At 38.2% G+C, this 14,178-nt stretch overlaps 2 protein-coding genes across 31 annotated transcripts in view; one reads left to right on the forward strand and one right to left on the reverse strand.

Moving 5' to 3' along the window:
- CACNB2 (calcium voltage-gated channel auxiliary subunit beta 2) overlaps positions 1-14,178 on the forward strand; it is a 259,039-nt gene that overhangs the window by 103,411 nt on the left and 141,450 nt on the right. The gene's annotated exons all lie outside the window — the stretch shown is intronic.
- The window catches only part of LOC148057653 (uncharacterized), a 69,780-nt gene that overhangs the window by 26,916 nt on the left and 28,686 nt on the right, over positions 1-14,178 (reverse strand). Inside the window, exon 2 of one of the 27 annotated variants that reach the window (XR_015708652.1) lies at positions 2,891-4,816. The exons of the other annotated variants lie outside the window; for them this stretch is intronic. The gene's annotated coding sequence lies outside the window, so the exon portion shown is untranslated. Of the gene's footprint in view, positions 1-2,890; positions 4,817-14,178 lie in introns of those variants that run through there. 27 annotated transcript variants of the gene reach the window in all.

Consider the following 14,178-nt stretch of genomic DNA (forward strand, 5'->3'; position numbering starts at 1 on the left):
ATGTTACTGGAATGCCTCACCATAATTATGGCCTTTTTTAGTTGTCAGAAATTAGAGCAGCAGTTAATACACTCTGCTTTGATTCAGACAGATGAATATGCAGCAGAAGCACCACGGGACAACCCCCAAATTCAATAACTCATGGCTTCTCATGAAAACCTTGATTTGCAGAGTCAGTAGTTGGTCATATACTATGACTTGTTTCTCATAGACCAGACAACTAATTTTTTGGTTCTGTTTGGTTGATCACTTAGCAAAGAGTGCACTTTCTTCTAGCTTTTACCATACTTTCTATTGTAAGGAAATTGAGGTTTTATTTAATGACTTCGTCTCTTACTAAACACTGACAAAATAGGAATGTGTAAGTACTTGCTGTGCATAAGTGCGTGGAATACCGTACTTGGAAGGCATTAATACATGGTGATATTCTCTGGAGTCATTAACAATTGATAGAGAATAACACTAATGAGGCAAAATATAACTATAGAATGGACATTGATTTCCTCTTAAAATAATGTATTTTTAGGAGCAGATTTTTGTAGAGGAAGAAGAAACTTAATCACCCTTTGCCAACTAAAGCAGCTTTGCAGTTCAGCAACTGATAAATTGTATTCTTCCACGAAAAATAAACAAAACATCTAATTTCAAATGTATTTTCAACCATTAAAAAGTATCAATGTAATATTAATGTATTATTAATGTAATATTAATGTCTATGATTAGTTTCACTTAGGTAGTTTTCATTTTAAGAGACAAATTCTTGTTGTTTTTTTTAATTGTAAAATGTTTCTCAATATCACGGAGACTTCTGTTAGGAGGTTTTTCCCATTGTAAACAGAAATTAAATAGCTGTGTGACAGCTATTTCAGTGCTGACAATTGGGCTCTTGCAAGGTCACTTACAAAAGCTCATAAACTTAATTAAGTTCTCTTGCAAGCCTTGACATGAAGAGCAAGTTGAAAAGTGTCAGATTGCCAGAAATTTCAAAGTGTTCCCAGTGCTAGAGCCAACAAAGCGGCAGGAGAGGGGACAGGGCAGACCAGGGCTGCGCTCTTCAGTGCCTGGCAAAATGACACAAAGATAGAGCTAAATCTCTTAAGTGACTTTCCAGCTTTCCTCTGAACAAACTGTACTCTTGAGTATCATTTCAAATGTTGTCAGCTCTGTCATGTGCTTATTGTTGTCATATTGGTCGACAGCCAGCTGAACGTGAGCCAGCAGTGTGCCCGGGTGGCCAAGAAGGCCAACAGCATCCTGGCTTGTATCAGGAATAGTGTGGCCAGCAGGACTAGGGAAGCGATCGCCCCCTGTACTCAGCACTGGTGAGGCCGCACCTTGAGTACTGTGTTCAGTTTTGGGCCCCTCACTACAAGAAAGACATTGAGATGCTGGAGCGTGTCCAAAGAAAGGCAATGAAGTTGGTGAAGGGTCTAGAGCACAAGTCTTCTGAGGAGCGGCTGAAGGAGCTGGGGTTGTTTAGTCTGGAGAAGAGGAGGCTGAGGGGAGACCTTATTGCTCTCTACAACTACCTGAAAGGAGGTTGTAGTGAGGTGGGGGTTGGTCTCTTCTCCCTAGTAACGAGTGATAGGACGAGAGGAAACAGCCTCAAGCTGCACCAGGGGAGGTTTAGATTGGATATTAGGAAAAACTTCTTCACTGCAAGAGTAGTCAGGCATAGGAACAGGCTGCCCAGGGAAGTGGTTGAGTCTCCATCCCTGGAGGTGTTTAAAAGACGTGTAGATGTGGTGCTTAGGGATGTGGTTTAGTGGTGGACTTGGCAGTGCTAGGTTAACAGTTGGACTTGATGATCTTAAGGGTCTTTTCCAACCTAAATGATTCTATGATTCTATATAAGGGTAAGAAATTATCTCTGAATGTTTGAAGTCAGTAATTCTGCTCTGATGTAACCTCTGTGTGCTGTATAACAGTGCGAGGGCAAGGCTAGGTATGATTATACTATATTTCTGATAAGTAAAATAACATCAGTCACACAACATCTTTTTACACTGTCACCAGAGCAGACATTTCAGTCTTTTGACATGCATTAGTGATGGCAGGGAATGTGGGCTGCACTGCAATGCATGTATTATTGCATCTGGTTTTCTCCATCAGATGATCTAACGTGATCAGTCAGTCACCTCTGTACACTGTTGGACTGGCAGTCTCTTTAAATAAATAAAACCAATGTCCCACCTTTCAAAATGGGAAGTTTATTTTATATTAGCAAATCTGGTGATCCAGTAGGAGTCCGCAGGGCTGCAGTCCCCATGCCTGTGCCCCAGGCAGTGCTGGTCTGCAGGTTTTGGAAGGAAACCCAAGTGGGGCATTTAGCTGGTGTGCATGACTGGAGTGGGGTTGGTGTGAGGAGGGGGGATATTTCTGTCTGAAGCAAAGCCAGTCCCCATTGATAGCCTAGCAGCATGACTATTTAATCCAGTGCCATCATTTCTAAGCTCTCTGCAGGAGGACCGCAGGGATCACGTCTGGGGTTGCTGATAAGCACCCCCAAACACCATCAGTCACCACATCAATTTGCTGACCCTTATTTTCCCTTCTCTCCTCCCAAGTTCTTCCCTATTCTCACCCATATAAACAGCCCTCCCCAATCACTTTTTTTTCCAATAGGTCCCAATTTTGGTATGTCTGACAGTGTTGCCCAGGTAACATGGCCTTATACCACCTTACTGATAGGGTTACCTCTGCACTGTAGGTCGGTCACTGTTGGACCCATTCGGTGGTCACGGAGAAGGGTTCACGTATTGATGGGTAAATAAGGCACCTCTCTAAGTCATAACTGCTCGTGGGAAAATAATGTGCTAAGTGATCAGATCCAAGTAAGCATGTGGGTTTTAATTTGAACTATTTTTGTGGGTGATTGAAGCACCCATGAAAAAATGGCTTTTGAATTGCAGCCTTTCCTGTAAATTTCCATTAGCATCTTGGTATATTTGAAAGAGATCATTTTAAGAGACATTTTGTAGGTGACCTCTTCCACGGGACGAAATATCTCGTTTGTTTTTAAAGTACCTCCTTTGAAATTGTGTTTGTAACTAAAATATACCTTAAAATCTGCATATTGCCTCCTTTAAAAAAACACTAATTTAAAAAAGTCACTTACGTTGAAATCTAAGATCCAATTGGTCTAAACTACTGGAGTATTTTGTGCGTATTTACGAGTTGAACAGTGCTAGGCTAGCTCATGCTAGTGAATTAAGGACTTCTTTTCACTTATAGCCAATGCTTTTAACTACTCCCTTGTATCTTTTTCCATAGATTTATTGTTGCTAAGGGAAATACTTTGAATCCTATGAGAAATGTGGTATGTTCCCACACTAATGGAAACTACTGTATCCTTGTAGTATACAGTTTTCAAGGAACTCCTCATGCTGCGAGTTACATCATGAGTAATGAACGTGTTGGCTCTGGGAACTGGTGTTCTCCTAGTGACGGCGTAAACTCTCTGTTGTAAATATTGCATTTTTAAGGAAAAGGAATGAAACAGCTCTTTAGCAATAAATTCCAGATTAGTTAATTATAATGTTGTATGGTTGTATGGCTCTTCTTCATGTGCTAGTAGCTGATTTATTCTTGATATACTGCAGTATGCTAATGTCTTACTGGTGGGTTTTAGCAGTGTGATTTTATAGCTGTATAGCTGTTGGATAGTTATATTAACCAATGTATTGTTGCCACGTTGCATTGTATTACAGTTCTAAAACTGCATAAAGTATTGAACTATTGAAGATTCAAGGCCAAATCTCACTATGGTGTGAAAAAGAGGGAAGTTAACTTTCTACAGTTATTTCAGGTATAATGCACATAGGAGAAAATAAATATTAACAATGGTAATGATGTTGAAGCATACTTGGAAATGAAGAGTAAAATATCCCTGAAGTATGTTATGTTTTAGTATCCATCCATCATTAACAAGTGACTTAATGGCACTATTAAAACTGTAGTTTAGGTTGAAACTTTCAAGACTTGCCAAACTGTGTAATTTGTAAAAATCCATAGATAATTCCTCATGTCCAGATGGCAAAAACTGCTTTAGTGTTTCTCACTGAAATCAGAGTCTTTAAAAACCAGACTTGGCATGTGCCCATAATTAACTACTGAATGCATGCATTCTGATAGGATTTTGCTTGTATGAGTGTGCCTGACTAAAAGGAGGAAGTTGAGGAAAAGCCATTCAAAACCATTGTGCTTCCAAAGTGATTGATTCCTATTATTTCTGGTATCAGCCATGCACTTTTATCAAGCTACAGAAAAATTAACCTAGTTAGCTGTTCACATCTTGTGTGACTATAAGTTGCAAAGTGACAGAGAATATAAAGTCCAAAGAGAAAAAAAAATCCTCCTTAAAGATGCCAAGTAGTCATTGTAGAGAAAAGGGAGAGTTTTAAACCTCACTGATGTAAAGGGCTGTTTACTAACAGATAAGTGCATTACTCCAAGCTAATATTTATGAACATAACAGATACATTTATCTACTTTTTGGATGGGGACACACTTGGTTCTCATTTAAGAGGGTGGCCAGGCTGCTCTCTACTTGAGGCAGAAGAAAAGGAGTTTAATGAATAAACCTGTTGAAAATCTGAAAAGGGAGGCTGGCTGCAAAAGTGAAGAAGGTTCATCCAGAGGGCAGAGGACATTCAGGAGTGCTGAAATCTTTGCATTTTTATCTTAAACTGGTTTGAGCTAACTGTGAGCATCTGTGGTGGGCCATTTCTCATGCAAGGGTTTGGCCCGTTTATGAGCTGGGGCCTTGCAAAGCCATCAGAGGTGTTCCAGATCTCCTCTGTATTATCAAGTATATCTAGAAAAGAAACAAAGGAGAACAGCAAATGTTTAGAATCAGGGCTTAACTTTTAAGACTCAGGAAGTAAACAGGACCTTCATCTGATCCCATGCTCTTTGAGACCATGACTGATTGCCATTGTAAGTTAGTTGAAGGGGAAAAAAAGGTATACCAAAGTTCTGAACCTTTCCTCCTTAACCCTGCCTGTTAAACTGCAGCTGCTTGGGTTAGAGTAGCAAAGCAGATGAAGTACTTTTGCAGTCAAAAACAATCTATCTTCCTTTCTAGCAGAAAACCACCTAGAAAGGAGGAAGGACTGTAGACTGAAAACATAAAAAATAAAGGTTTAATTACAAAATAATTAATCAATAAGAATAATTATTAATAGGAAATGTATCTAGTAATTAAAAAGAACTATTACACATTTATTTACTGGCTTTTTTTAAGGCCATTCTCGATTTCTACTCGTACATTCATTTTCAGGGACAAGCTACTAGAAACACAGGTTTTGTGTCACAATTTATTTAAAGAATGCATTCAGTAAAGATTTACTGTAGAATAGATGGGTGTAATATTTTGTGATCAAAGTCTTCAAGGTGTTTACGGTAATTCATGATGCCTTTGCAGTTCTGTGCTTAGGGTTATTTATTTTATTCTTCCATTAATATATTGATAATCCTCTGAAATGTGACTAAGTGGATCTGTTGCACAAAGTGTAACAACTGCGTCTTCACCCAGAGCCTCCTGTAAGGACTGAGTTCCCATTTTTCAGGTATTCATGGCACTTTTATCCCTTGCAAGCCATGTTCTGGTGTGTTGTGTTCCTTAATGGTACTGAACTTACTGGTCCAGTATTACTAGAGAACTGGCCAGTTCTCTAGCTAAATGGGTGCAACTCCTCAGCACTGTTACTGCCAAATTCTGCTTTCTGTTTCTGAGGTTTTTAATTTTTAATTTTCATGAATAAGCATTGCTTCATCTGTTTACAGCTGTAAACTAGGACAGTGAAATGCTTTTGTTTTCACAGAACAGGGCAAATGCCGGCTGTTCATGGGAATTTATCATAGCATATAGGGTGGGGTTTGGGACTGCTTACTGCATCCCTCAGTTCCCCCCAGGGGAACTCCCCAGGCATTCAGCCCGTCCTGGGGGTCTGGGGTGTCTGGTGGGGAAAGTCTTCCTTCATGGGTGGTCACTCCCTGGTCAGAGTGGGGGATCAGAACTTTAAATCTGATAGTTTTAGAGAGTTTTTAGTTATTTCCATGGTTCCCCTGATGTGGGCACTCCTGACAAGATGTTAGTAAAGATCATCCATCTTTTCAGCTTGCCTTTTCCTGGTCAAACATAACCTCCAGGCTCAGGAGCACTTCAGCTTCATACGTTTGTGAATGTGAATTGGGGACTCTTGAATGAGAGGAGGGAGGGGTGTGAGAAATACCTGCAGTGAGACCTGTTTCTGGCATTTTTTAGACATAAAGTCAGCATATTAACAAGAGCTGTATTTTTAGCCAGGATTGCTTCCTAGAAACGGACCATTTACTGTACTATGGGCTTAAAATGTATTAAATAATTTTAGCTTTCCTACTTTAACCTCGGAGGATTACACTAATGCCTCAAGGCTCTTTTCCTGTGCTATGCTATATGCCTTCCGGTACAAGACAGCAAACTACTGTCAAGGCCATATTGTGCTTAACCCCAAATGCTGTTAAACTTTTTGTGGCATGAGGGTGGTAACATAATTTCTGCTACCTTCCTACTAAGCAACTAGCTAAGTAAATATTTAGAAACTCGAGAGTGCTATCCAAAAGCTGTCCAGATTTAGACATTCACAAGTTAAAAAAACCAACCAACCAACCAAACAAACAAACCCTAAGTAATTTTGTAAAAGTTGTAAATAAAAATGAAGGAAAAAATCAGAATGGGGGTGGCTAACCTTTAAATGTGATAAATTTGCAGAATTTTTAGTTATTTCCATGGGATAGGAAGGAATACATTTTTCTGGTCAGATTTCTTTTAGGATTATTATTTGATTTTTTTTTAAATTATCTTGACTTATTTCCTTCTAATTCTAAATATTTAAGACTTAGTACTGAAAGATTTTCACTTTATGTTTCAATTTTGACTTTTATATTCATGTTACAGTATTGTTTTGTCGAACTTACTTACTCCAAAAGTAGTTTTGATTTTCAGCTGTAACCAATGTGCATATCATGCTGAAGGCAAATAAGAAACCTGTCTGGCTTGAGCAGCTTATTGTCTAAATAAAGCCTGTACTGTTTAAAGAGGATACTTTGACTGAAGTATTTAAATGGTCTAGACTTGATAGTTCAAAAAGGCAAAGGTCATACAAGTAATTTTCTTCCGTATGCTCCCACCTAAGTATTGATTAAATCTGAAGAAAATCATCCCCTCAGATGAGGAACCTGCCTTTCCATTGGCACGGTGTAGTTACCTAGACTAAAGGAAAAATTACTTTTACACACATTTTGAATAACTAGAAATGGTTATAGAAAGGAACAAATAATAAACCTTCAGTAAATTCAGGCCAGTGATGGGTACTGATAGTAGACTTCTAAAAATATCTTAAAGTTTAATTGTAGAATTAATTAACCAAAGTATTTTAAAATACTTTAATTATTGTAAAGTTCTAAAAGTATTTTGAAATGCTTTAAATTTTAATTTATTAAAAGTTGCAAATATTTGAAATTTTTGTGTATTCTCCAAATATACAATTATTTGGATATTTGAAATATTAAGTTCTCAAAATATCTTAAAATACTCTTTACTATTTAAAAGAAATATCTATTGATTTAGCTTCTGTAACTATAGTTATGTCTCATTCAGCATAGAGGTCACTAGGTACAAATCTCCTGACATTTAGGAATTTCATAATTTTTTATTTTTTAACATTTTGTGTCCTGTTTTCTTGTCTATTGTTTTTTTTTTATTAGGTCTGAGCTAAGCATTTTTCCAGTATTCCTGGAAGTGATAACCTCTTCCTTTGCCCTAGTAGGCTGCACATTTAAAATGTGAAGTAAAAGTCTTTGGGTCAATTTTGTTGTTATTTATGCATGGGTAAAGCAAATCACAGCTGTCAAGTTTTGTGCACACCATGGAAGATGTATGCAAATCACCGAATAAGTCATTTTGCTTGCTTAATGCAATTTTGCATATCATAAAATACTTCCATTTGAAAAACAAAGGTGCTGAAGAAAAATATCTATTCACTCTGGTTGGTGAAGTCTTTTATTATGTACAGGGTAAACATAAAAGGTAAACATACTGCTCTATTACCATGTCTCACTTCTTGCCTGGTGGGAATAAAAAGGTTATTTTTGTCTTGTTTCTTTGCTTCAGGTGCTTTTCTGTTTGATTACCAATTAATATTAACTGTGGTAATGAGTATGTATTATGGAAGCTGAAATTGAAATCTCAGCAGTCTGGCAGATGGGAGATATGTTTAACTGTTACTGAGAAACAAAGGGAAATCATCAATGCATTCATGACACAGTACATTACCCAGGCCCAAATAAGTATAAGTTTCTGATGAGGGCTTGTACTTGTAACATACAATCTTAATTCAGGCGTTTCTTAAAACTGAGTCCTGAATTAGACATCACTTTTTAAAATATTAAATTTTGTAACCCCAAATGATTGATTTTGTACTTGCATTTCAGTAAAAGTAAACTGATAAAAATAATTTTGGTGTATTCCTAGTATTGTACAAGACATTGCATAATGTTACAAGACACCGATTTGGTCCCTGCTCCCAAAAATGAATTATTCGAGCAGCTCTAACTAGGAGTGATAGAACATGATCTTCAGCATTGCTTTCCTGCTTTTTAGTCTGGCAGACCAGGTGCTTGAAATCTGCTGATTTTCCCTACTTTTCATACAGCTACATGTTCATGATTTTTATTCTGTTAAACTTCTTATGTATTTGGGTCTCAATCTTTCACATGTTTAATTCTTGTTGCAGTAGCTTGCACCTGTTTGTGCAGACTCTGAAGCTGCCAGATGAAGTCTGGCAGGGGAACGAGGTGGAGATATTCTGGGATCTCAATGTTAGGAGCTGGGCTCTTGTTTGTCTCAAGAGGAAGATGTTGCTTTCCCACAAGAAATTTTGGAGCCTTATAGGAAAGAGCTTTCAGGGTCAAAATGTTGGGTTTGGCCTCTACCCTTGCCAGATCCTTTTCTGGATCTGGTGCTTCCCATCCTTCATGAGCATGTGGTACCTTGGCATGGTCCTTACCTGCCTGGCACAGCTGGATGTAGATCCAGTCAAAATGGCCTGAAGTGCCAGTAACTCCAGAAGGTAGTCAAGGGGGAAAGCTCAAAATTCAGCCAAGTGCAACGCTGTGATATTCCCCTTGTGCATTACTCTGAATGTGCAGCTCAATGTAACTGTGCCCAAATGTAACTGGCACCACCTACCATGATGAGAGATTGTACAGGTGGGTTCTCTAGTGTTGTCCATGAATTATGCTTTTTTCAAGGTTGGGATAATTAAATCTAAAAATGCTGTATAATAAATGTTAGGATTATGCCAAGCTTAAAACATTCCATAGTGTCTTTTATATTGTGCCAGAAAGATTTCAGCCCTTATCAAAACTATAGTTTGGGATGTCCTGTAATGGCTAGTTTGTATTGAGCTTCTGTTTTTCTCTTTTACATGTAGTTTGACATGAGAAAACATGAAATCATTGAATATTTCAGAGCAAAAGGGCATGCTGACATGAAGTGTCCATGTTGATATGGCGATGGGCTACAGAGCACTGAGCTGAAAACTGCTTTGGAAAGTCTAAGGTCATATTTTTCAAGTCCTACATTTTTAGAGAGAGATGTTTTAATTGCAGTTTTCAATATGCTTTAAACCCAGGCTGCCTGGGCTGGATGCGGCTGTGGGCAGGGAGCATGCAGAGCATCTCGCTGGCTTGTGCTGGGAGGTGCAGAATCAGCTCCTTAATCTGCTCTTTTCTTCTGCCTTCTACAAAATCCTGCCATAAAGTGAGTTTATGCTGCTGGCAGCACTTGGTGTTTTTATCCTTCCATATTTTGTATTGTCCCAGTTTCAAGATGAATTCTGGTGAGATTATAGTAAGAACATGTCTTTCAAATTTTCGTTAGTAAATCTGAATAGATTAGTCTGCATCATACATATAAGAAAAAAATATTCAAGTGGTTGTATTAAAATCCCTAGGATGAAACATCATCCTGAGTTCCTCTGAAAAGTAGCCTTGCCTGCTCCACCAAAATGACCTTCTTGAAGCCCACTTCTTTCTCTGCTCTGGAGTATTTTCTTATTCTGTTGCACAAAACCTTCACTTACCTGACATCTTTCTAAGGATTTTTGTGAGCTTCAGAGATATTTACAGTTGGCTGCAGTGTTTTATGATATAACATTATTGGTTTCCAGTTGCTGGTACAGGAACCCTCACCATGTCCCCTCGTCTTTTGCAGACAGATGCTCTGATATATCTTGGGGTGAGGGGCACACCAAAAGTCTTTCAACATTTCTGTGTCAGTGTTACACTTGACGTTCGGTGTTCTTTTGTGGTTCTTGGTTTATAAAACTGTATTGATGTTCTTATAGCAGACCTTAGAAAATTCTGTTGCAATTGAATGCAATTTATTTACTGAGGCAACTTAAAAAAAATCGGTCTACGGTGAATATGAAATAATTAAATACTCATCAGAATCTGTTTTGTTGCTCATATGCCTAAGTATTTATTCAGATATCTGTCTGACTTGAACAAAACCACATACTTAAATTTTTAGTTGACTTGACAGTCTTTGATTTTTCTTACTAAAATTGTCTTCAAGGAAGCGTGAAGGAGTATAGAGTGCTATGGAGCAGATACAAATTTCCTTATGCTGCTATACTGTGTTTTTTCAAGGTTTTTATGTTACTGCTTTGCTAATATAAAAAAAAAAAAAAGAAAAAATCATAGTAGTCTCATAACTGGCAGATTTAAAAATGAGTTTTACTAAGGACACTAAATTTGAGTATTTTACACAATGCAAGATACAACAGGTGAAAAAATTGAGTGAAATTGGAAAATAAGCTGTAACAAAATCAGTGGTCTTTAAATGGTACCCAGGTGTTCTGAGGAGAGGCATCAGTGAAAATAAAGAGATATGTCATGTTACTCGTGTCCCTTATATCACGAGGACAGGAATATCCTGAAAACTATAGGTGTATTTATCTGCATAATACAGTGTTCCTGGCTTCGACATCAGGCAGAGCAATGTCTTTTTTCAGCCCTGCTATGAGCTGCCCATTTTGCGGAGCTGTGAAGAAATAGCAAGCACAATCAGGTGAGCTCTTCCTCGCCTGCATAGGCAGCTGGACGTGAACGTGGAGCCAATAAAGCCAGGCTGCCAAAGAGTATGAAACCCTGGACCTGGTGCACAAACTGGCCCTGTTTAATACCTACATGGCATAAATGGGAAATCAGAGACTGAATTTGGAGTACTTCTCCCCAGAGACTGCACCGTTGCAGATTGCCCTTTATTCCACATAGATTATAGTGTCAGCACAGCAAGGAGCTGAACTTGGAAATATTTATAAAACTGGTCTCCATTTAGTAGAGAAGACCTATTTCTTTGCAGGATCTGGTTTTATTTATATCAGAAAGCTTAGTTTCCTACGCTAAACCCTCAGCCTTATATCCTGGGTTACAGATAATGAGCCATAAGTGCAGCTCAGGCGAGGAGGTGCAAAATGGCCTTGAGCCATCAGCCTCGGGACAGTGATGTGACCTAATCTAAACTTTCCCCGGCTCTGCTCCAGCAGCCTCTGGGATGCTCAGTCCATCGCTTCTCCCTGTGTTCCCCTGCCCTCACAGGCCCTTTTCTGGGAGCCAGGAGATAAATATTGTAAAAACAGCTGCTCTGCTATAGCTGCTCCAGTGTCTCGTTTTTAATGCAGTCCTAAGACAACTAAACAAATGGGTTTGTTATTTTTGTGTTACACATTAGATGGTACTCTGTTTCTCCGATACGCTCTTTCTGAATGTTGTGTTTGTATTTTATAATTTGAGATGTACCTTGTAGACATAGAGTAAATGAGGGAAGATGCTACCCTTGCAAAGACTCAGTTATTTCCAAATGAGTGTCCCAATCTACAGGCCAAAATAGTCATCCTTTTTTTTGATTTCTTTCTCAAACAAGATATCATTGTCACCATTTCTATGTTGTAATACAAGTACAGTCAAGTGGAAAAGGCTTAGAAATTAAATCATAGCACTAGGCAAACTGATTCAGTGGCATTGAAATGTCATTTCTAGAATTATCCGGCTTACTGGGGAGTGTTTCAAGGAATAACCTTCTGGCGTGGCAGACTATGGTGCAGGGATTAGATGGGGCTTGCACAGCGGGCCAAATTCTGCCCTATGTTAATTAGGATTCTGTGAGCATAAGCGAAAACAAGAACTGTCCCAGCGATTGCCATTTTAGTTTTAAATCTCTGTGGTATGTTTGTGGCATTATTTTTCCCTAGGTAGGAGTAGTCTCATACCCTTTTATCTTAAAAAAAAAAAAAAAAATAATAAAAAGATAATCAGATGATGTGTTGACAAAATTGTTCTACTAAGTCACAGCATCTGTTTTGTTTTCAGAAATTTAGTATATGTTTAGGACCCTGCTTTCCAGAGAAATACATGTCATTCTAATTTTGTCTAAGAAACCCTGAAATATTACCCTGTGAGCAGGACCTAGAGTTTTGAAGGTTTCTGAAAACATCCTTAGACCATAGTTGGATGCTGTTTACAGAGGTTTACTAGAAAAACAAGAAGTGAAGAATAGGTGCTGATCCTGCGAGGCAGTTCCCCTGGTCCTACAACCATCCCTGTTTCTGCAGGGCCATAGAGAGAACGAAACTCATGGCGACACTTCTGGATTTGACTCCCAAAACCTGTCAGCAGAAGAACTTGGGAAATTAAGATGGACAAACTTTACCTCAAAATATTAGCACAGGGCTTTGCACACCTCCCAGATTGCTATTTAACAGTGTTAGAATGAAATATTCGAAGACACAGCTTTGAATTCTGAGTCGGTCTGAATGTAGAATAGAATATGCAGCACGCAGCCTTCTGCTTCAAGAGACTAGAATAAACTGGAGCTGATTGAATAGCATTAATACTGTTATTTTCAATAATGTTCTTTTGATCTGTGAGTCTTGGCTATTTTTGAGAAATCAGATCAAAAGTTCAAGTGCTAAGAGGTTCTATAATTGTACTAAGCTTCTAATATCGTGAAGGGAACTTTTGGAAATGTTGCTAAAAGGATGACTACAACTGATTTAATGGTGTTTGGTGAGAGCTACCAAATGGCTTATTGAAAAAGAGAATCTAGGGCAAAGAAGAAGTACTTGGATTTAAATTATTTTATGAGGAAATAAGACAATATGTGAGATGTATTTTAGCCACTTCATTTCTACCTGGAAAAAATTGCATGTGTGTGCTGGTGGTGAAGAGTGTGGAAGGGAGTGATCAGCAGAAACGCATCCAGCCCTGCCGGCAACCCACTGAGTGGCAGATCATTTGCTGGGCAGGGATGCTTCTTCATTCGGCTTCTACTGGGCATCTGGCAAACTCATGATTTTATGCTAATTTTCCAAAGTTCATTGTGGGAATGATTGGGACAGTTTTTAAAGAATTCATAATTCTGTTATGTAATTGTCTGGTTTGTAAGTATGTGTTGAACATGGCCAGGTTTAAAAAGCAGAAGCTGTTGCTTGCAAAATCAAGCATGTTCTGTGTTGATATTGCAATTTGAAACAATTAATTTCACGATTTTTTAAAATTATTATTCAATTTACTGCAAAAAGAAGATCTGACAAGGATTGAAGCCTTGTGACTTGTGAATGCTGATTTCTGCTGTTAGTCTGATATAGTTGTACTCTACTTCATGGACCAAGGAGCAAGCCTTATACAATAATTCATTATTTAAGTTCTATCTGTTTCCTCATTTAGTCAGTTGGAGTTGGAAAAACATTTAATGATTGCCTATGCTTACTCTGTTAATGGTTTTTGTATTCTGTATGTAATTCTGGACATTTAATATTATTCATAAGAATGCCCATTTTATTTATATCTGCCTTTGTAGTATTTTTAAGTATTTTTTTGCTACTGCAGAAAAATAAGAACCTTTAAAATCAGTCCTATGATTAAGAGATAAGATTAGGTAGTAGGTTTCAAAGGGGAGAATACACTAGAAATGACTAACTTTTATAATTTTTGCCAGCCGCCCATGCACCCTTAGCTCATCAAGGAAGGTGCTGGCAGCTGTTTGTTTATGTTAAGAGGGGATGGCATTTATGTCTCTTGTTAAATCCTTGATTGACGCAAACTGCCTAAATCTCCTTAGGAAGAAACAAT

The sequence above is a fragment of the Nipponia nippon genome, unplaced genomic scaffold (assembly GCF_047370975.1).
Source record: "Nipponia nippon isolate SJK-2023a ecotype South Korea unplaced genomic scaffold, ASM4737097v1 scaffold_1, whole genome shotgun sequence".
NCBI classification, from domain to species: Eukaryota; Metazoa; Chordata; class Aves; order Pelecaniformes; family Threskiornithidae; genus Nipponia; species Nipponia nippon.